Here is a 23,137-nt window from a genome sequence, read left to right as displayed (position 1 = left end):
TCGATTTTCACCGTTCCGGTGGAATGGCGAAATTTATAAGTAGCGCGAATTCGTTTATACTGACAGTTAAAGGTTTGAAGGCTGTTTTGAAGTTGGAAGCTGGTGTTTCTATAATAACTGTCAAAATCCAATGTGTATTTTGTTGCTGTAGGTAAAGACGTTACCTTACAATTTTCCATGGTACAATGTATATGCAACTGTTACATGTACTGGAAGTCAAGTAATATCATAAAGGGGATTTAGTAAACCAAATTAGTAGATCAAATTGTTGAATAATTCTGGATTCGTTTTACGAAATTTATGTGAGATACAACAACATTTAATTTCAAAACAGGCCTTAGTTATTTTTTTAAACATAAGCAGAATTTACATCTATAAATCCCGTATTATTTATATATCGTATCATTTTTGTATATCGTTTGACAAAACAGTTTTAGCAAGAGCTTTGTGATAGAAACACGTAGGCGTAGGACAATACAAATATAGTAAGGATATTATTAACAGAGCCGGAACTTTTACATATTATTATCAAATTTGGTGTAAACTACTTTTGTGATCACTGTGGGCGTGTTCTAATTCTTCTGGGAATTATAATGGTTAAAAATAATGAGCGTTTCGTTCCAAAGTAAGAACATTTCAGGCATTGCTAAAGTTATTAAAAAAACAATATCATATCTTCAATAAAAATCTGGTGAAATCACAATTGGCATGTGAAATCGGATCTCCACTAAAGTTTTAAAGTGTAGGTATATATATTATGTATATGATAGGTTATATTTGCTTCGACCAACCTGAGACCAAAAAGTTTCAGAGACTTTCAATTGGCCTCCAATATTTAATACAGATTCACATATGACATGTATTTACTAAAAATATTCGAAAACCCAAATTAATATCACTTTTTCATCGCACACCATCGTTTTCCCCTGACAGCAATCGGATTTTTTGCCTTATTTACGCTGAGACCGCTTCCCGCTGTGTTTTCAGCAGTCATGGTACTGCAACGCCATAAATATCCCCTCCGGAAACATGACAAACAATTGTATTGTGGACAAAAATATACAGCGATTCGACAAAATGCCTCCCAGTATCGATGGCAAAGGAACGCCTGAATACAAGTACATTATTTGAATAGGTATGTATAAGCTTGATTCGACATTCTTTTTATTTGTGTCATTGCGTCTTTTCACAAAAAATACGAAATTTCTACAAAAAGTCAACCCATTATTTCACTTACCATATTAGTATTTGACAGCTAGTCTGATTTGTGCTACGCTCTAGCTACGGCTGCTACGTTTTCGTAGCAAATCAAATACTCTTGCTACGCGTTTGTGTTTAGTACACATTTAGTACTAAAACATCAAGACCGCTAAAGACCCAAGTAGCAAGAGATAGGATGAGATGGAAATCTTTGGAGAAGGCATTTGTCGCAGGACAGGATGTTTCTGAGTAAACGTTTTTTAAAGTGATAATAAGCTATTATGTAGATTTATTTTACATAAAAAAACATTATGCATGATACAATTTAATGAAAATAAAACAATGCATGCTCTACCTTTTGATTTTTTGACTCTCCACACCTATCTTAAGTAAGGTTATATGGTTAGCTTGAATTTCCGTTGAAACACTTCCCTAAATATAGCTTGCCTACATATAACGAACCAATCAATTTACTCCACGTCTCTCAATGACTTGTAATCGGCGTGGGTCCGACAGGCCCACCGGTGGGCATAACGGAACGTGCCCGCCGTTGGATCAAGTTGATTGCATTTATTCTATGACGTGGGCATAGGGGTTGAGTGTAATAGCGTAGAAGCATATAGAACGAAATTCCCTTGTTAATAGATTTCTGTGTCGATTCACGTCAATTAAGCTTGGACGGTAGAGAAAGATTGGATTTTTAAGGCACACAATACATAGGTCGAAAGCCAATCGTATTTCCAAGAATTAAGTTTTAAAAGATTGCATGCAAAGTTTGTTCAATATATTTAACAAGCAAAATCAAAATTTCTTTCTTAATCTTTTTAATTCGATTATTTTGTGAAAGCTAAGATTAGAAATTACTGAAACGCTTTTTTTTTGCTTAAATGCCCTTAACTTGTGCCTGTTCTTGTTTCCCACTAGAAATAAGAACATTTTGATTATGAATTTTAGAATTATAATATAATCCAGGTAAAAAATAATTTGTGTTTCTTAATAATTTACCTTCAAAACGTTACTTAATTACGGTACTTTAAATACAGAGCACAACTAACTTTGCAGATTACGAAAGAAGAGAAAAAAAACTGAATTACTCTAATTGAAGAGATTACGAGGTTCTAAAGTAAGTTATGATAAAAAAAAAGTCCTATTCAACAATATTTGATATCTCTTTATAATACCTCTAATTTTAGGCTGCGTATTTGTCTGCATTGCTATCATTTTTTACCACAACAAAATGTAGAGATGCTATCCCTTTTGGAGTTCTAGTTATGCCCCATACTAAATTTGAAAATTCTTAAAGCGCCTTGATACAAAAAATTCATAAAATATAAGGTAATTGTTTATAACCAAATCAAAAATTTCTTTATTCATTTTTTAAATAGCATGTTCCATGCTGTTGGATAATGTAACATACACATATTATTTATGTACCCATAGTGAGTACCATTCATTACTCACGCGTATTTATCGGGATCGCCCGACTAGTTTAGGACAAAACCAGTCTTTATTCATGAGCTGACGCGCTGATGCCGACTGTTGTAACAAATCATAATAATTGAAATAACATAAGATACATTCTTTTCATATTCAACTTAAGATTTACGTCCCTTTTTGCTTCGGCGTTTTATCGCTTACATTACATTAAAATTGTTTGAGATTCAGGTAGCTTTAGGTAACAACGTAACTAATTTATTTCGTGACCTTTAGGGTATCCCAATATTTGTGCGTTCGGCCAATTTTACGATGTATAAATTACTTGAAAATATTCATTTGTTTTAGAAGCTTATAATTAGAGGTTTTTGTTTAACTTTAATATAATTTTACGTGATCGTTGTTCGAATAATAAGGGTACATACCTATGATTATGATGCAATAGTGAAATCGGTGATGGTAACATACATGATGTAATGTCTCTTGTATTGCATGTAATGTTGAGAACCATAGCGTAAAACACATCTTATTTTTCACACATCTCATTGTTTGAATAAAACGACTCCCTCTCTAAGGACATCAATCCTTGTGTCACATGTTCGACAAAAGTCGTTTCAATTTTAAAATTGCAACACACCTCTTTTGAGGCTTATAATAAGAATGCTGGTCAGACAATATTCCCTCAAAAACTAGTTCAAATTAAAATGGAAGCAAGATAGAGCAGATAGAGCGGTGTCTCGCTTTCACAAGTACAATATGAACTGTGGGTGTTATTTGGTACTACTATTTTATTTCTAGAATGAAGGCTAAGCGGTTTAGTTAAAAGTGGCCTATTTCTTTTCACGGCACTTTCAGGCACCTCTCTCCGGCATAATAGAATCAAAGTCCTCGTGAAATCGTTTAACAGAAAATTTAATTCAAGAATGAAAGAAATGACGGTTGAGTTAAGTTATTACGTAGAATTTTATGGTTAAGTGAGAAGTGAAAAAATATTACAATTTGCTATTCAGCACGAAAAGTGCAGTTTGAGCTAATATGCGAAAAGATAAAATGATGAGTTTATTACTGTATCCATTATATACCCTTGAAAAATAGTTTTTAAATTTTCACAGAATTTTGTAACTAATATAGTTAATTAGTTAAATGACGTTACGATAAATCTACTAAGTGTTTTGAGTTTTTAATTTTAATTAAATAAAAGCAAAAAAATACTTACCTAAATTTGAGGACCTACTCTATGGTAAGCCATAAATGTAATTCTCTGTTTAATTTAAACATAATACATGAATCCTAACTTGATAAATCTTCTCAAATATTAAACAAATAAAACCACTTCTTAAGAATGGCAGCTCCCTTTAATATCATTAAAAATGATACCAAGAAATAATTAACTAACCAACAAAAGGCTCACATAACGGAAAGCACTCAATACGGTACCAATTCTTCGTATTTAGTAAACACCTATAAACGAGCCGTTACCGGCTGCCTCATTACATATTTCTCAGAAGCAAAACAATAGCAATTGAAAGCAAAATTAAAGTGGTCAATTTGCTAATAAATCCAATTTCACTGCCACATGTTACAGTAATTTTGCAAAGTAATTGCATATTTTTTGCTAGGGCAATACGCGTAATACCATCACAGCTCTTATTTTATTTACACACCTCAAACACTCTGAAGTAGGCGTAAAGTGTGGGAAATACCGAACGAAGGTAACATGAAGAATGGCGATAAATAAGTGAACACAGCGGGATACTTACGAGTACAACACATCAGATAAACCTACCTATATTAGATTTTATATTGTTTGCGAACCGAAATTGACAACCCTGAGAAACGGTATAGAACGAAAAATATGGTGTGTATAACAAAAATCCACGTTTTTAGGGTTGTCGATTTTATTATTTTGCACATTTTATGCTAGGTACTAATGAAAATAATAATATTTTTTGATAGCTAGGTCTAAATCAACACTGCACAACGTAATACTTTATTTCATTGTTAATCCTGGAAACCAATAAATACCGTTTTTACTCGAATGCCAAAAATCAGTGGCAAAATAAACCGGAATTACTTCCTAAATGAGAATAAAAGTCTGGCTTAAATGAATTCTTGCTACTGAAACGATTTCCAAAATACCTACCGCGCATTGATTTAATTTAGTGTGTATGTAGGTATAGACAGCAACAAAAGTTCAATCACATAAAGTCAATTTTTATTTAACTGAGATATGGCTTTGATATAGACTAAATTAAACATTCGTTGAATACCAATATTCTAAATGTCGGAACGTTCCTCGCAGATTACAATTCTGAATGTGGATGAGTTTTGTTGCTGTCTGTACTGAAAACGCGTCGAGTTCCAAAATATACTGGTTTGTAATTAACGCAAGCTTAGCATACGCTTCTATTATGTTGTTTAAACATTTTTCATTTCTATTGTCACGTAAATTGATGTCATATAATGGTAATTAGTGATTACATAACATATTTGCTTTTTAAATTAACAATTAGGAGCTTGTATAATAAAGTAAGTAATAATTATCATTTGTCTCTGTTCTATGTATTTTATGAAAAGTAAGAATTGAATCGAAATTATAATTACAACAACAACTTAAGTTCACGCCATGATGCAATAAAAATAATATTGAGTATTAATTGTAAAAATTACAGGCGTTCTTGTAATGACGGATTATTTTTTAACATAAGACATCGCTATAGGCAAGATGGCGCTGTCTCTCCCACACAATAGTATTTATTTTATTCAAGAGCTTTTAGAAGCTAAGGTTATCATTGAACATGCGTAACTGAACTCATATTCGTTACTAACAATAACCAATAAAGGAAACTTCAGAGTCTTCAAAAACAATATACGTTATGTAACTTGTTTAGTATTCATTCACTCAGTCCCACAGCTCAGTCCGAATCCTAAATCACCCACTCTTCATTAAATCCCCGCTCTATCAAAACGTGTCAAGTGTGTAAGAGATAACATAGCATCAAATTAAATGTAAAGTATAGAGGACTATGAACGGTGAGACAGAATCAGTCATTGTTTATAATACCATCTCAAAATCTTATGTTTATAATTACGTAATATGCAATCGTTGTATTTCCGTAATACCGACGCAATGTTCGACCTTTGCCTGCCGCGGTCATAACACAAACTACACCCACAACTTTTCTAAACAATTGAACAACACGCCCCTTCATTCATCAACTTCATGCGCAATAGTCTTTGTGCAAAGAGTATTTATTGCATAGTTCTGATATTATCTATGATTTACATTCTCCACATTCTCTCTCGTTTAGATTTATTAAAGTAAGAGTTGTTTTAGGAATTTTGCAACTTTTTTAACCTACGTTGAAGTATTTTGTTTGATATTAGTCTATCTGTGTCTGTAGCTGTTTTTGAAAGAGACAGCGCTACGCATAATGATTTCGCTGTCTCACTTTTACAACAGCCTTACTCATAATAGATTGGTGATAACGATAAAAAAATTCTGACACGATATGACAGCAAAAATTCCGCAGGACAAACGTAAGATGCTAGCCGTTGTCCACATATGAAACCTAATAAATCCTTAAACAAAGCAATCAGACTCTACAATTCAAGTGCTTTCGTTAATAATATTAACAACGTCTATAAACTAAGCCCAATACTCGCCTTAGCATTGCATGTAATCCCAATCATCAAACTGAAGCCGTGGGTCGGTGATATTCCATGTGACCGAGCACAGGGGATTGTGGGTGACATAATGCGTCATCCGCTAAATCGTTCGTGCCGGATTTGAATGCATTAACTCGATCGAAACTAATACAGATGGAGCTAGAATCTACTAATTCTGATGGCCGAGTTTATTGTCTGTTGGTAGTCGGATTCATAGAGAAAAAATTAATGACGAGTATATGACATGCAAATGATTGAGTGATGGAAATCCGGTGTATTCGGGTGAAGTACAGTAAAATTTTCAATGACATGATGTAAAGTGATTTGTTTACGTATAGATTTCAACATCTCAGTATAATATGAAAATGTACTATAGTAGTAAAAGGTTCATCATTTAACAACCTTAAATCCATCTATAAAGATTTCACTTCTTAATAAAGGTAAGAAAAATTCTCACGAAAATAAACACTTAATGTTTGGAGGTACATAAAAAATCCATTCCACTTTGCCAAGTTCAGAGAAGTTAAATTTAAAATCAACTGCCAACATCCCTCCACTGAAATCAAATTATTTTTGCCACCGTGAAAAATGGTGAAACATTTTTTCCTTTTGATCTAAGAAAACATCGCGTCCAATATTTTGAGTAAACGTCAATTTTGCGTAATGATCTGTTTTGTGTATAATGATTTAAACAATGTTTCGAAATTCTTGTTAGAGATTGGTGAGGTCGTGTTTTGGTCTCATTAGTAAGAGGTTTTAATATAAAGGTTATGTTCGAAATCAACGGCACGCTATTGAGCATGCCCAGAGACCGTAGTACGTTTAATTATATTAGGGGACTGTTTAATATTACTGGCTAATAATACTATCTTTAAAAGTATATATCACGGATACAAAAAGCTGTTCAAAGGCTGTCGTTATGCTAGAAAATTAATAACCATAAAACGGTTAATTTTGTCAACATGTTTTACACAGGTAGATTAATTGTTTTGGGAATATTATTTTTTGTAAAGGGCTGTTTTTCTACAAAAATATTCCAATCAAATATCCAGGAATAAAACTACTTTCGTTAAACATGATTAAGCCTTACTACCTTACCTAAGTTACTCTTACCTAAGTGGCTTAAAATATATTTTTTGTCCCTAAAGATTATGCCTAAACGGATAAACCTTCTTTTATCTTAACTTTGTCTCCAAAAATATCTAAAGATATTAAAAGTCTCGTCGTCAAGATACTTCGTTAATAAACTTTATGTATCGGGAAAACTCCAGACAAAATTAGTTACGTGTTGACGCATAAACGTGTACAATCTTCAGTCATATTCATTGAGTCTATAAAAGCCTAGGTTTAGGCAAGAAAATAAAAATTGAAGGCGTCATAAAAACGAAGATAGCTTTGTGCGTTGAATAGAAGAAATCTTATTATAATATTGTTATTGGAGGAACAGTGTGCTGGTAAATGTATATGATCTCTTTGAAAAATGGGGTATTACAATAACATTCAGAATGATCGAGCCTATTCCCTTAGGGCTTCAATAGACAAGCTTTTTATAGAGTATCTAGTTTCATGTATTATTATAAACTGATCTTGAGGCTATTTAACCAGTGGCTTTATTTATGTCAATAATAAAATTTTGAAAAGCTAGGAGTTCTTCGTCTGCATACAATTTAACAAGAAATAATAACGTGAATTTCTATCGGAAATTGGAATAAACATTTTAAATAGAAATGGAATAAGTCGAACTCACATGACTATTCACCTTAAAACGGATCAATCCGACCGCAAAATACTTACCGACAATTTTGAACGCCGATACGGTTTAGTAAAGCTAGGAATTCAAAAACGCATTTAGAAAACGTGAAGTGGCGTGATATAGTTTAGATTGTGCCCCAGATTTGCGTCCTTCAACGCAGTTGGTAGCCATTTTTGTTTTTAGGTCGCAACGTGCTATGCATGTGGAGGTATTTACTTGCTCGTCATAAAGGAATAAAATGTTTTAGCGCGTTTGTTGGCTTATGTAGTCTTAAACGGATTAGGTCTAAGAGGCTTGGGTGTAAGGATTTTTATGTAAGCTCGAATTGCTTTCTACTTCTTTTTGCTTTTTATTTAAAAAACAGATTCAAGAAATCAGCTAGATTTATATTGATAAGATAAGATTTATATCGTCAAAAACCACGCTTCATCTTTCATCTTTAATTCGGTTTTTTTCTTGTACAGAAAACAATCTTCGATGTAATTTTGAAAGCTTTAGGTAATATATATGTTACCATGAAGGTTGCTAGTATGTACCATGCTTAATACTAAAGCTAAATAGAAAATTGCAATATGTTTCCATTTTTAGAATTTTAACCATGTTTATAATATGTCTCGGCGATATCCACAACGTAAGCCCGCTTGCAAATCTTAAGGCTATTTCAAATGCCTACATTGCGATAACCTACATACCTTCTCCGTTTATCATACCAAGAAAATTGTTTGGCAAACGAGCAGCATGCAGCGAACGTTAATGTAAAAATACACGTAAAAATAATAACTAAAGAAATTATATATATATTCAGTTTAAAATATGTAAACATTATGTGAAGAGTGTGCATTTTTTTTTGCTTTAATGACCGTGAAAATTATTGTCAGTCGATCGATGACAGGTGACTAACATCAACCTAGTCTTTATTTAGGCCGGTAGGAAAGGAAAGAATGTATGGCTTTTGAATAAAATACAATAAGCAACTTGAATGAATGAATAAAAATAGGATAATAAAATCCAAGTTCAAAACCTCTTTTCATTTTCTTGAAAGAAACAAATGTCAACTTTCATTTCTCTACTTATAATGACAAGAGAGCTTCAAAATTGTAAAACACATCAAAAGCTCGCGTTTCGAGACAAAGAAACGGTAAATATGTGCGGGAATAATGAATATGTCGGGATGTCGTCGGTAACGCTTTTGTTGTTCGAGTGCAGGGGTCTACCAACAGTTCCCAAAGTACTGTTACTGTAGTCGAAGCGAGAGAGCGCTCTACATAATGTAGAGCGGCATCTCTTTTCCGCAACTGCGAAAATATTATTTTAAGACGTGGTGGTAGGTTTCAGTATGGACTTTATCCGGATAACTGATTCCATCTGTCGCTTTGAGCCGAGATGGATTGCACTTTCGAAATTATACGTTTTATTTGTGTGATGTTTTTTTCCGCTGTATTGATTTTTGACGGACCAGTGTTATACGATCTTTTGATAAGGATTTATTGTTTTTCGACGTTATAGTTATATAAATTTTTCATTTAATGAAAGGTAAGTCAATCGTAAATTTTAATATAGAGACGGTTTATTTGTTTTTGAAAAGCACGTAATAATGCATTCCTGATAATCCGTAATTTAGTCCGGAAACTCCGTACGTTGGTCTACAATTAAATAAACATACGTGCGTTGCTTCATAAATTATATCGTTGATCATTTTAAATTAATTTGAGTGAAATATCGAAGCTCTAGTTACAATTTATTTACCGTGACATGTAGTGTAAAAGTGCTTAATTTATAACTCTACGTTTAAATTTTAATCTTCTCTTTGAATTAATTTATTGACTGTTAAACACAGAGACAGCCTATAGTCATTAAATTAACATGTTTAATCCCTTGTCTTTTACATTATTAATAAAATCACTAGTTTATTTTTGTCCAAAATGTTGTTTTATACAAAGTCCTATTCCAGTTTAAAATATCTAACGTCGTAAAGTCCAAGAAACTTTTAAAACAATTTTTATTTAATTTATTTCAATGGCTTTGTGTTAGAGGCGCTACGAGTTGTCGATGTAGTCATTCGTATGCTCGGTTCGTAGCACCTCGTAGATCCTTGTAGATCCTCGTAGTGGCTCGTAGCCGACACGCGTCGAGCGCGCCAGAACGTCAGTTCTGTCGCCTCGGGCATTCCTAGTACCCCTTTGTGTAAATGTCGGTTTTATTAAACTCGAAATGTTTATTGAACTTTATTGATAAATGTATGTGTATTGGCGTAACAAGATTAATTGGAATCGTACTACGTACGTTTAGATAGTGTGAACTGATTTCATGCAATACTTTTGTATAATTTAAGCCATTTTGAATGCTAAATATATTTAGAGAAATATAATTCCAACCTATTATACAATTAAAGTTATTATAGCTATAATGATTTTATAATATATCTCCATTATTTAAAGCTTTGGTTGCATGTATTTTATTCTCCCCTTATAGTCTTGCGTTATTAAAGGATTGGAATTAAAATTTTAACTCTTACTAGCTAGGGTTACGAATAGTTGGACCATTTTTGATTCCAGTTATTTTGAGTCACTTTTTCTTTACTGATAGCGGTGGTAACACACGGGCCATAAACTACTTTTGCCTATTTTCATAGGTAGTATTTTTAATTATAACTTAACACATCATTTAAACAACTTTTATTTATTTATTTATTTAATAATTTATGTACACACACAAGAGGTCTTAAAAGTAACATAACATATGTAAATACAAATGATGTACAAGGGTACTGCTTATTTCTTAAGAAATCTCTGCCAGCAGACCCGCGAAAGGAGAAGTCGTCAATATTGGCAGTCATGGTGTGTGGCTCAATTAAACTAATAAATCAATTATAACCAAAACCTACCATTATTATACGACAAAGCTCCTTAAATTCTAAGCTAAATTTCTCCAATCAGCATTCAGATGGTATAATCCAAATTGGGCAAACAAAATCGTGAGAGCGGTTGTGCTGGTAATAATTCCACGTCTGCCTCTGCCAAGAGTTTGGCAACGCGGCAACATTTATCTCAGACCATCATAACTTACTGTCTTCTTGTAATCAAATCTATCATAAAAGGAACTCACAATTTGTTTTGTATTTATGGGGTTTTTAATATAATGTATACTGATTTTCGATTTTGTCGATGGTTGATGATAATAATATCAATTTTTGTTAGAATTAAAATAAATGACAAAATTATTTATAGGTATAGGTACTAATAATCCGTTAGTGAGAGGTTACCATTAACGAAATAGTATCTACTCTTCAATTCAAAGCTATGTTTTCAATTAAAATTACTTATACTATAAAAAATGTTGATCCATAATAAATTATACATTCATTTTTTATTAAGATAAAAATATAATGTTTAATTTATTTCGTCAATTCCGAAAGGTAATAAAGGTAAACAATAATTAAAAAAACTACTACTCTTTTTTGTACGGTTACCGGCGGTCTCGTTTTGGAGAGAGCCTTAAATAATCACATTACCTTAAGGCGTCACATAAAAATTAAATAAAAAATAAAGTTATAAAATCCTGCCCGCTTAGATTTTGATTTAATTAATATCAGCAACGGTGACTCAGAAAGAAAAGACCATCATAATCTTTGTCATAACATTCAAGTATCTAGCTTTTAAAATTTACCCACACTTTTTTGATTAAATAATAGTCGTAACAATTCAATTCCAAGTGACAGTGTCCCATCTCAAACAGCACCATAAGTTGCCTCTCAGAATAGAGGAATCGTATCTTTAGATATTATTTTTTCAACTTCCACGCAACACCATATAGTCTCAAAATAAGCTAAGCTTGTGTTATGAGTTCTAGATACCTGATAAACATACTTATTTATTTCTAAAACACGTACATAGTATAGATGATCGTCAAACAAACAAATGATCGTGCTCATCCCAAAAAATATTTTTCATGGGTGGGAATCGAACCCACGACTTCCGATATAGCAGTCAGTGCCACCGACCTCTAGACCAACAGGCCAATCGTATTGCAATAAAATTACATATAATAAACGAACGTCAATATGACAGTAATTTGTGTTCAGCATATTTTTTTCATAAAATTATTCTCAATGCCTCATGAAATCGGCCTGAATTTACACTTGAATTAAAAATTAATGGATGTAGCGACTGCTACAGTTGCACACGTCATGATCTGACTGCGATCATTTCATTTTCAATTAATTCTGCATTTGAGTTCGGAATAATAAGAGAGAGTTACGAACGTGAATGGACGAATATGAATCATGTATTGCGAATTTCCTTGATTACGCATGTACGGAAATACGCTTAACTTAAGGAAGAAGTATTTTCAAAACTTTATTCTTCACAGTGAAATTAAATCAATCCTCACCAATGTTATAAAACCAAAAGTAGCTGTGTCTTCTTGTTGTGTGCGTGCAGGAATTAGAACCTACGACCTTAGGATGCAGGACCAGTGCAACGGTCATTTCGAATTTAAGTTACATTTTAGCAATAAAGATCTCGTTGTGCCTAATAAAATAACTAAGCTTTTCTCAACAGTCAATTTATAAATAAAGAACTTTTCGAAAAAGTTGTGCTTCATTTTTATTTTTCTTTTCTATGAGCAAGTTTATTTACCGACGCAGTAGTCACGTCACTCGTTCATCAAAATAACCTATTTCACTTCACTGAAGTTTAGAATGCCAGCGGCTGACTATATGTGAGAAAACTATTATTTCTCAAACAGTATTACGAGTATGTATTTTGTACACATCTATAATACTAAACTACTCGACGTAACTGTACCAAATAATATAAGTAAAAAAACATTAATTGTTAACGAAATCTAATATTTATCTATTAAAATATTACTCTCAAAATCAAATTTTATGATTGCTATTTTCAATTAATAAGAGTTGATTATACTCGAATTTTCAAGACTAGACTGCAAACGAGCAAATAAGATTAAGACAGGTGTAATTTAATCCAAAAAGATTAACAATAAAATATTAAATCGTGAATGACTTTAAAATGACCTAACAAAGTTAATAAAGTGTCAACCCCAAGTACTGTCCATGAAGTAATTTACAATTATATAATTCTAAAGTAGTAAGGACAGTTTCCTTGCCAACAATGCCTTCAACTTGCTGCTCTACTTAACAAAGGAATTACTCAGTCTATCAACGTTAGTCGAACGATATCGATTAATTTGTAACTCGGGGTGCCTATTTCAGTTATAAATAGGCACTTCGACGAACAAATCTTCTTCTTGCAAAAGGGTGAATAAACTAGTGTCAGAGTTATAGCTATCCATGGCCTTCTGACGTGGCTTCACACGCTCTCGAAAAAATCTCAGGTGTGGTTTCCTTACAAAGTTGAATTTGTCTGTCTTTTCGCACTCCATAATTATTTTGTAAGACGAATATGAATTCAAAAGTCGGGATCCAAAACTTGTCTTGACATTCCTTTAATGTCTTCATTTAAGATTAAAAATAATTCTGATCACCTGTCATATTAATATGACTCTTGCTCACTGTATTACAGTCGTCATTCAACCTCGTTCTGGTGAAGCTTGTTTAATTCAAATTACCTTGAATTATTTTTTGATTGGTTGGTATTTTGATGGATTTATTTTGATGACATATTATTTTTACTTCAGATTATTACGTTTATATTTACATGTAAGTATTTCGACGTAAATAATCAACAAACGTTATGATGATTACGTCAATATGATTCGTTTTGAGTAAATATAGCTTGTCCTTGTTTTTGCTGTACCTATTTATATACAAAATGATTCGAGATATAGAATATCAGACTGTTTTTATGATTGTATTGTTATTTCAGATATTTTTTATAAAAATATAAGCCGACTTAAACAATCAGTATTTGAACTGATATTGACTAAAAATAAACTGAATAAAAAAAAATACAAAGGCAATTGTCAATCACTTTTTTTCTCCCTCTTATTCTTTATAAGTTTTTTTTTATTAAATTATGAAATCAGAAGTTGAACATACCTTAATAAAGTGAAACTTAGTGCTTAATGCTCTATTTTGATCGTAAACCACGACAGTGAAAAAGCCACAAAAATCTTAATCTCCAAAACGAACTGGCATTCAAATCTAACCAATAAATCTAGTATCTATGTAGATTAAATGTGTTTAGCTCTTTCAAAGCGTCCCTAACCGAATTTCGTCTGAAAATAAATCCAAGGAAATTGTCTTCAGTTGCGGCAACACAACAAATGCAAATTGGGAGAAGGACCGCTATATGATCTACTCGGAATTTAATGCGCCATGAAATTACGTATTTACCTATTTACCTAGTCGGAGGGAAAATTGGTTCCTACATACCAGCTGTCCATTCGTTGCAGAAACGATTGGCGTTTGACAGAGAAGACTTTTCTGGGAATAAAACGCGGATCTGATTATACTAATCGTTTGATCTCTTATTAATACGAATCTGTTTTATATTTGGTGGAATAATATATATAAGGATAACTGAAAGGCTTCTGTATTTCGTTGCTTTTGTTTATTAAGTATTGTACGAATGGTTTATGAGATATAACGTGTTTGAATAAACAGTGAAGTTCGGATATAAATATTTAATATCTTAATAAATGTTGATGAAAAAAATGTAGGCCACATACAATATTTATGATAATGTGTCACCTATGTTTTTGTCCTTACTAAGGTGTTAATGAGTTCCAGGTCGATAGTCAACTCGCCGCTATTATCATCGATTTTATTTTCCGTCATCAATCACGCTACCCTAAATAAAATCGGGTACAATTAATAATTTATACCTCGTCGGCGAAGTAAGTAAAGAAACTTCTTGGCTGACAATTTTTTCGTTTGGTGCCTTTGAAAAATTAGTAGTCATCAAAGGTTCAGAGAGTGGATCATAAATTTTAGGGTGGTCCTTTCGTGATTTCATTCGCATTCCCCTTAGAACACGGGGCAAATACGATAAATTATGCCCATCAATAATACCCAGGCAGCGTTGTGTCAACAACATTCTATACTGATGGTATTTGTAGCTATTTATTTAGTTACCCTCCGCAGCTGTGTTGTGACGTCATAACTTCCGCTCGTCTCAACCATGGATTGTTTTATGCATTATAAATGGCTTTACGAGTCCGAATATCAATGAAGATGTTAAATATTGAAAACATAAAAGCTTCTAGCAACCGCGGACGTAATACATACTAAGTAGACTTAGAATAGACAAATTATTTCCTCGAAGCGATCCCCGAAATAAGCCAAAGAGAATTAGTTTTAAAGCTCTGGGATTACGTGTATTGATTTTTTATCTTTTTCTTTTATCAAAGTTAGATTATATTTATCGGGGGAAATATAAACAATGGTAATCCTTGATCTAATAACAAGTAGGAAGCGGCTAGCAATTTGCTGAAACTTGCCAGAAAACAAACTTGTGTTCAAAATATCATACAGTATCTTATCTAACCCACATCCGCTACGGAATCCTAAAAAAGGGAACAATGTTTATTACTTTACCCAAAATTAGTTTTCTTTTTTATTATACGCTACCATAAATAAACCTGCCAAAGTTAACTAAAACCCACTCGTCCTTTTATTCCGGAAAGAAAAGAGGCTTTTACCTGCGGGAATACCTTCTATGTTTAACGAGAAAACTGGTCGCGGATCGGTTTGAAATTTCAAGTGTACGTACCCCTTTTAGGGTTCAATCGAAATAACCACAAAACATTCGGATCCTATTTCCGATTCTCGTCACACAGCCTCCATCACGTTCGGTCGGGACGGCCTGAGGTGGGTAGAGCCACTTTCGATGCGTATTCACGCGGCGTACGTGTACCGAAGTCGTGTGCCGTGATCGTCTATGATTTCTATTGAGTACGGGATTAATAACTGTTTTATACTTTATTGCTTTGATTTTTAAGTTCATTTTGACGAAATATTTTTAATCAGAGGTTGTTGACCTGCTGAGGCACGATCTTAAACCAAGATAATTCTTAAGTTGAATGTTTTAATATAATAATAAATTGCATGAAACATGAGGAGAACATTTAATTGAATCTATGAATGACACTTTTTGATTCGCTTTTTTTACAACATTTATGAATAAATAATTTTTATTATTTACAATGTCTATTGTATCATTATAATATTCAACGTAAAGTCGATGGATAGACCGTCTAGAGATCTCGATCGATTCAATCAATCGATTGTCTACAACAAAAAAATTGTGCACATAGTAGTTACCAAAACAAACTTCTTTTCTTTTTAACACCCCATGTCTTTAAACTTTAAAACGACTATTGTGTTTTCTGAAAGTAGTTTCGAGACTTCCATGAGGTCACAATCGTAATCAAATAGCCTGAAACTCACAATTTGACCCTTTTATATGAAACACAGAAACGCTTTTACTTTTAAACGTATCATTTTAAATATTTTTACACAGCTGATGGGTGTTCTTGGAAAATTTTTTTTTTACTTTTACATTATATTATTCTGTAATGTATAGTATTCTTTAAGCGAATGAAGATTCTAGAATCCTTGTGAGGTTAAATTATTTTAAGATAAGCTTGACGTATGTAGGCTGGTATTGTGCTTTGTCTTCTTATGCAATGATTTTAACTGTCACCAATGTTATTTCAAAATTGTGACTCTAGCGAAGGGTCGTATTATCTACCAGAGACGGGTGGGGATATCAATGGTGAAGCGATAAATATTTGAAATAAATTTCTATTAATCCCTTACATTTAGAGAAGTCTACTCAAATAATATCGTATTGAAATAACCTACCTCAAATTATAACGTCTCAGTAGTTAGCGAACAATGTAAACGTTAAGCTTTCCTAAACGACTACCAACTATTAGTTAATTCAAGGCTGTTTAGGTGGGCACTGTGTATTTAGGCGTGATTAAACGAAATTACGTGTAAATATTACATTAGTTAGAGGCCAGGGACGAATCTTTTATTAACGAGTCAATTTTGAACAATAAGGTATGGTGCTTAGGAGTTCAGTAGTTTCTATAGAGAGGATTTATGAACACCTATATATCCTCTTTTATAACTACTCGCATACGTAAATGAATGTTTTTAATAATCAATTCACGCGTCCTACACAGAACAAGAACAATCGTGGATCACACGAATGCTTGTTCTGGGGCTTATGACTATGGGTATGTATCTTTGCAATTGATTGTTTCTTTTGCCATCAAGGTTATGGGCAATTTAATAATACGTGCTTTAGAAGGCAGGTAAAGTGAGTCGAACTGCGGGACTCAGCTAGTTGTTGTCGAAATGGATTATAACCTAGATTTGGATTATACCTAAGATTGTAACCTTTTTAGTTATTTTGTTTTTAATGAATTACTGTATCATTAACTTTACTTTGATAAATAGTGTACCTAGAATGTATAGTGTGTTTAATATCGCACAAAATAAAAACTTTTTACAAATCCGACAACTGTTTTTTTTAAACGGTACAGCGGTTGTGAAACATAACTCCTTGGTTTTCCATGTTATTAAAACATTTCACGCGTCAAACCCTCACTCTGCCCACGGGCTGGAGTGGAATCAATATAAATGCTTTTCGTATTCCGTATCACGTAGAATCAATTTAAGAACTCCTGCTGCGGGTCAACGGATATTTATGAAGATAACTTCGATTTATAGTGATTGCTTTGCGTTCTTTACACCGCCGTCGAGAAAAGTTATGGTAGAACAACCGTGCATTAAGTACAGACAGCAACAAAGGCTGGTTAACTCGAATCGATTTACAAAGTGATAGTCTTTGTGAATCGGTTTGCTTTAAACTATGTTGTAATTGGTGCTTGAGATGGTTTAAATTTACTGTGAGTCAAACATATTTTGTTACTGAATAGCACAATAATAAATGATTTTAGGCGTGATTGTGTTCCATAGTCTGGAAAATCTGATTGTTATGAATACTGTTGCTGACTGTACAATACGATATCTTACCGCAAATGAGACTCAGATCTTATTTATTTATATTAAAGTCATGACTCGTTTTAATAGAAACAATCTTCAAACTTTATACTCATTGCTGATGGTATATCTTCTTATTTTGAGTTACCTGCTCGAGCTTGAGATTATGTAAAACAGTTTCTTTTGTTTAATTCTTTGACCTGTTCGACGCTTTTAGCGTGACAATGGTTTTAGTAGTGATTTTCATTTTACGTTTCACATTGAATTTTAACGAAATACGCTTTGTTTAGAATATAGGGTTTGGTGATTTTTCCACCAGATAAAAGTCAGAAATCCGAAATACAATGTTAAAACTAAACAAATTGCTACGAATGGTCGGTTTTAAAATATCACTGGCCGGTCAAAAGTAGCAAGAGTTAGTTTAAAAAGTCTGTATTTAATAGACATCTGGCAATAATGCGATGTCGACTCAGAAAAATGTAGACTATAGTATTTTCTTGTACAAAGACTCAACTAAATTGTTTGTTGTTTTTAACATTATCAACACGCAGTTTTGTGCAAGTACCAGGTTTTATATTCAGTAATTTATTTTAAAGATGACAGTTACATAATCAGAAATAATATTTTCATCAGGTACTGTTTCTTTTTATACAGTGTTCTTCAATACGTGAACAGACTCATTCAAAATAGCGTAAAACTAAAAAATATATCAGTTGTCAAACTCCCTCAATTAAAAATATAGGGCTCGACAAAACTTTGCATTTATTTCCCCAATCTGCGTCAAAGGGAAAGCAAAAACAGGGGGCCCTCAAGAAACTCCAGTAAAGGAGCCGTGTGCAAATTTAATAATGCATGTTTCGGTGATTTTCGTACGTACATAATGCACTTTGCGACATCACTTTTTCCGACGCTTGCTCCCCCTTATTCCCAAGTGCTAAATGTATTAGTTCTGCATCCGAACAGTATTGAATCGTCTCATAAATAACACTTTAGTAGTATTTGTGTATTAGTAGGGGAATGACCAGATGTTACGCGGTAATAAAGTAGAGAGTGAAAAGTAATTTGTTAGAGTACAATAGTTTTGAAAAGCTTTTTTGCATGCTCCAGCTGGGAGATTAATTGAAATACTTTTTGTTGAAATGTAAGGGATTTTACAATCGAGGTGGATGTTCAATTTAAACTATAATGGATCTGTTATATGTTTTATAGTAGTGTTATAAGTGTAATGCGTTTTAAAAATAACTATTAGTTAGGTCCCGATACAGATAAAATTTTACACAATAGAAATAGATTGTCAAAACAACTAATTAGAATAGAATGTAAAGCGGGAGAAAAAGCCTTTTTTTACATTCTTTTTTGGCCTTCATAATATTTTCACAGCTCGCCAAGGTTGTATTGAATATCCCACAGAGATTTAATATGATATCGTGTACATTAAGACACCGCGGCATATACTTTACGGTATTATATTCTAAAGGTTAATAGAAAATAAGAACCCGTAGGGAATGTTATACTTATGTGTGTAACGGTCACAAAATAGTAACAAAATTGTTTATGTGTACTGTTAACTAGTCTTGATTTTCGTATTTTATACGCAAGTTGTTGCAGTGTCGATCACAATGCATTTAACTACCAATTTACGACCATCGAAGTCTTTAGTACTTCTTCAATTTTTGAAGAGGAATATCTTCAGGAAACATGGATCCAAATATTAATCAGGGTCATAAACGGTGCTATAATTAGTTTCTCAATCCTCCTCTATATTTAAAAAAAGACTCTACCTTAACTTTGAGTGTAAAATTTGTCTACAGGCAGATAATAATAATTATGCAAACCATTGCCAAAATTTACTGACATACCACAAAATTTCTCAACCGTAATAGCTAAAAACATTCATCAAAAACCACAAAGAATACACAAGACATATTGCCGCAATGCCCAAAGCACAATATAACACCGTATTGTATCTGTAAATGCAAAACTAAACACCTGAGTCGTTGTACCGTCAACGGCGAACAAGGCGGACAAGTGAATGCCATTAGTTATATTCTTTCCAAAATATTCCGTTCCTCAAATTTGGGAAGGGAACAAATGCTCTTAGCAATGTGGTACGGTAATGTACGCCGGCCCCCTGAATTTTTCATTCCCTTGTTGCTCGACAACTGAGCATTACCAAAATTGCGTCATATTTCTTTTCTCAACACATACTGAAGGGGAATAGTTAGGTGAATAGCTACTTCGCTGACTGGAAGATGCTTGTTGTGATAATTATTTTTGTTAGTTGTCATTGTTTGTTGATAATAATTTAGAATCGCAATTTTAAGTGGAATGTAATAGATGGCATGACAAAAGGTTTTGCAAAGAAGAGAGTTCAATTATTTGATATATGTTTCGATCAACAGTATAAGAAAATCAGAAAAAAATGCATATTTGACTAGTCTGTAAGGTACATTTCTTAAAAATTAGATACGTTTTAAATCGATGATCGATATAAAAACACGTCAAAAATGGTGAAACGTATGGAAACTAATGACGTCAATTGTCGTTCAAAAATATACTGATAAGTGACGTCACCCGAGATTTCAACTTACTTGCGATCATCTTCAGGTTTTGTCCACAAATCAAATATTTTTATTTTATGAATATAATAATCCCTCTAATCCCTACTAATATTCTAAATGCGAAAGTAACTCTGTCTGTCTGTCTGTCTGTTACGCTTTCACGTCTAAACCACTGAACTGATTTTAATGAAATTTGGTACAGACATAGAGTTGACCTTGAGAAAGAACATAGGATAGTTTTTATCCCGGATTTTTGAAGAGTTCTCTTGGAAACGCGATATAACCGACATCGACGCGGGCGAAGCCGCGGCCGAAAAGCTAGTACTAATTTATAAAATACAAAAAAAAACTTATTTAAGTCTAACTGACGCAGTAATTAGTTTACTGCCTTATTATATTACTGAGTTCCATTTACTTAATAGATATCACCTATTCTCCTATTAACAATACTCCATAATCAATCAGTACGTTATAATTGAACCAGGAAATAAGCTCTAATCAGTAGATTTATTCACCCTTACAAAAAGGGGAGTATAATTAATAGTACGCCTTAGTGCCCTAACAACTCAATTTATTCAACTAAAAAATTATGAGTGGCGTGTTCATACCTAATTAGACCTGAACAAAACAGTTTCCCTGGTATAATCTCTTGAAAGTACGTACCTGGTACTACTAATATGAATTACGGCATTCTACGCATAGAAGGGCGAAGAGGGGGGTGAGAGTGTGGTGGTAAGTCGCCGATTTCTGGAATTGGATCTACAGACACTAACTTGATTTGTTTACCAAAAGAGCAACAATTATTATTTTTTCGGTGACTGAATCTTTGAGGATCTTGGTTTTAGTTAAGCTATACTTGTATAGAGAAAATGTAAATACTTTGCGGAATGGTAAACAATCATCATTTGTAAAGTTGTGAATTTGATAGGTGAACCACCTATTTTATATTTTATATCAATTTCAATCTTCACAAATTGATGAACAATATTCAAATTTCAGTACCTGGTTTAGAACCCCAGCGTGCAGGACTTGAAAAAACTTGGGCGTTACAATAGCAACAATTAATGTATATGTATCAGCGTTTATAAAGTACCTAATGTAAGAATGTGCATATCACTTCCGTTGATAGACCTGTGCTGAAAATTAACGCGTCCGTTGAAATTCAAGATGCAGTTTAGTTTCATAGGGGTAACTTGCAGATTCGAATTAACGGAATATTTTATTTTTGTTTAACAAGACTTACTTTAAATTAAAGAATATTTTAGTACCGTACAACCTCTTTCGGAATTTTTGTTTAACTTTAGCTTATTCATTCAAAACATGTTACATTTTTCTTAAGGATTAATTGTATTATGCACGATAATATAAGTTCAGAAATTGGACATCAAACAAAAAGAGGACAAGTTAATTTAAAACTATATTTATATTATACTATATCTATATTATTCGTAGACTTATTAGGTACTTATAACAATTTAATTTCACATAATTCCGTCTTCTTTAACATTATTACCGCAAAATAGCTCTTAAGGAGGCCTGAACTTGAGTAAAATTGTTCTTCAAAAATAGAGCAAGCGGTAAATGTCAAGTTTTTGAAGGACTCCCTAAGACTTTGAAGGAAATAGGGGAGAGTGCTTTAGGAGGCGAAACATCATATATTCTATAATGGTGTAGGCAGCAAAGAATATGTTCGAAGGGGAGATTTAATGATGCGATCAAAGCTTTGAGTTCTTTACACTATAAGATTGATTTTCGATGTAGAATATTTTGGTGTTTGAAATCGCGACAACCTCCATCTTTCATTTTTTTATGTAGGAATGTATATGATCTATTTTGTCTCGTTTTATTGGTTGTTTTTCTATATGAATACTTTAAATTGTGGATAAACAATCCCCTTACTTATTTATGGTAGGATTACACATTGTAATTCCTGATGTTTGAATACTCTAGTTATATTGAACTACAACCTCCGGTATAGCATTCAGGGCTACTAATCACTAGACTAACAGTCACAGGCCAGTGGCGTCTGTCAACCAGCGTATATTTGGCTTTACCGAATTAAAGACCATAGTCGTGAATTGTTAACGAAAAAAAACATAAACAAATGAATACTGAAAGACAGCTAGCACAGACTGATTAATTCTCCCATCGAGAGGTAAGTCAAAGACCTTCTTTCGATTCAAAACACAAACACTACAAAAATACAGTAGTTCCTCAGCACGAAGGTCATTCACACTACTCATGCAGGCTCCAGTAAATAAGAAAGCATCAATAAGTTAAAGCACTCGGTATCTTCGGTAACGGAGCTCGTTCATCAATGTACCTCCGAGTTTTTCTTTCGCAGGTACCTATGCCTTATTTATAACCTGACTTGAAGTATTTATGTGTCTGTCTGTGACTAGTTTTTTTACATGACTATGATCTGCGTGGAAAATGTTGGTGTTATGAGATGGATCGTGACATTGTGGTTTCAAAAAACTACGTTAACCGAAATCGTTACGAAATTACAAGACACTTTTCCCGTTTTATTCCAACGTTCATTGCATTACGACTGCTTCGAGAAAACAAAACACAATTCTTCAT

The sequence above is a fragment of the Trichoplusia ni genome, chromosome 11 (genome assembly GCF_003590095.1).
Source record: "Trichoplusia ni isolate ovarian cell line Hi5 chromosome 11, tn1, whole genome shotgun sequence".
Lineage (NCBI taxonomy): Eukaryota > Metazoa > Arthropoda > Insecta > Lepidoptera > Noctuidae > Trichoplusia > Trichoplusia ni.
The sequence above is the reverse complement of the archived record's forward strand: the minus strand, read 5'-3'. Positions refer to the sequence as shown.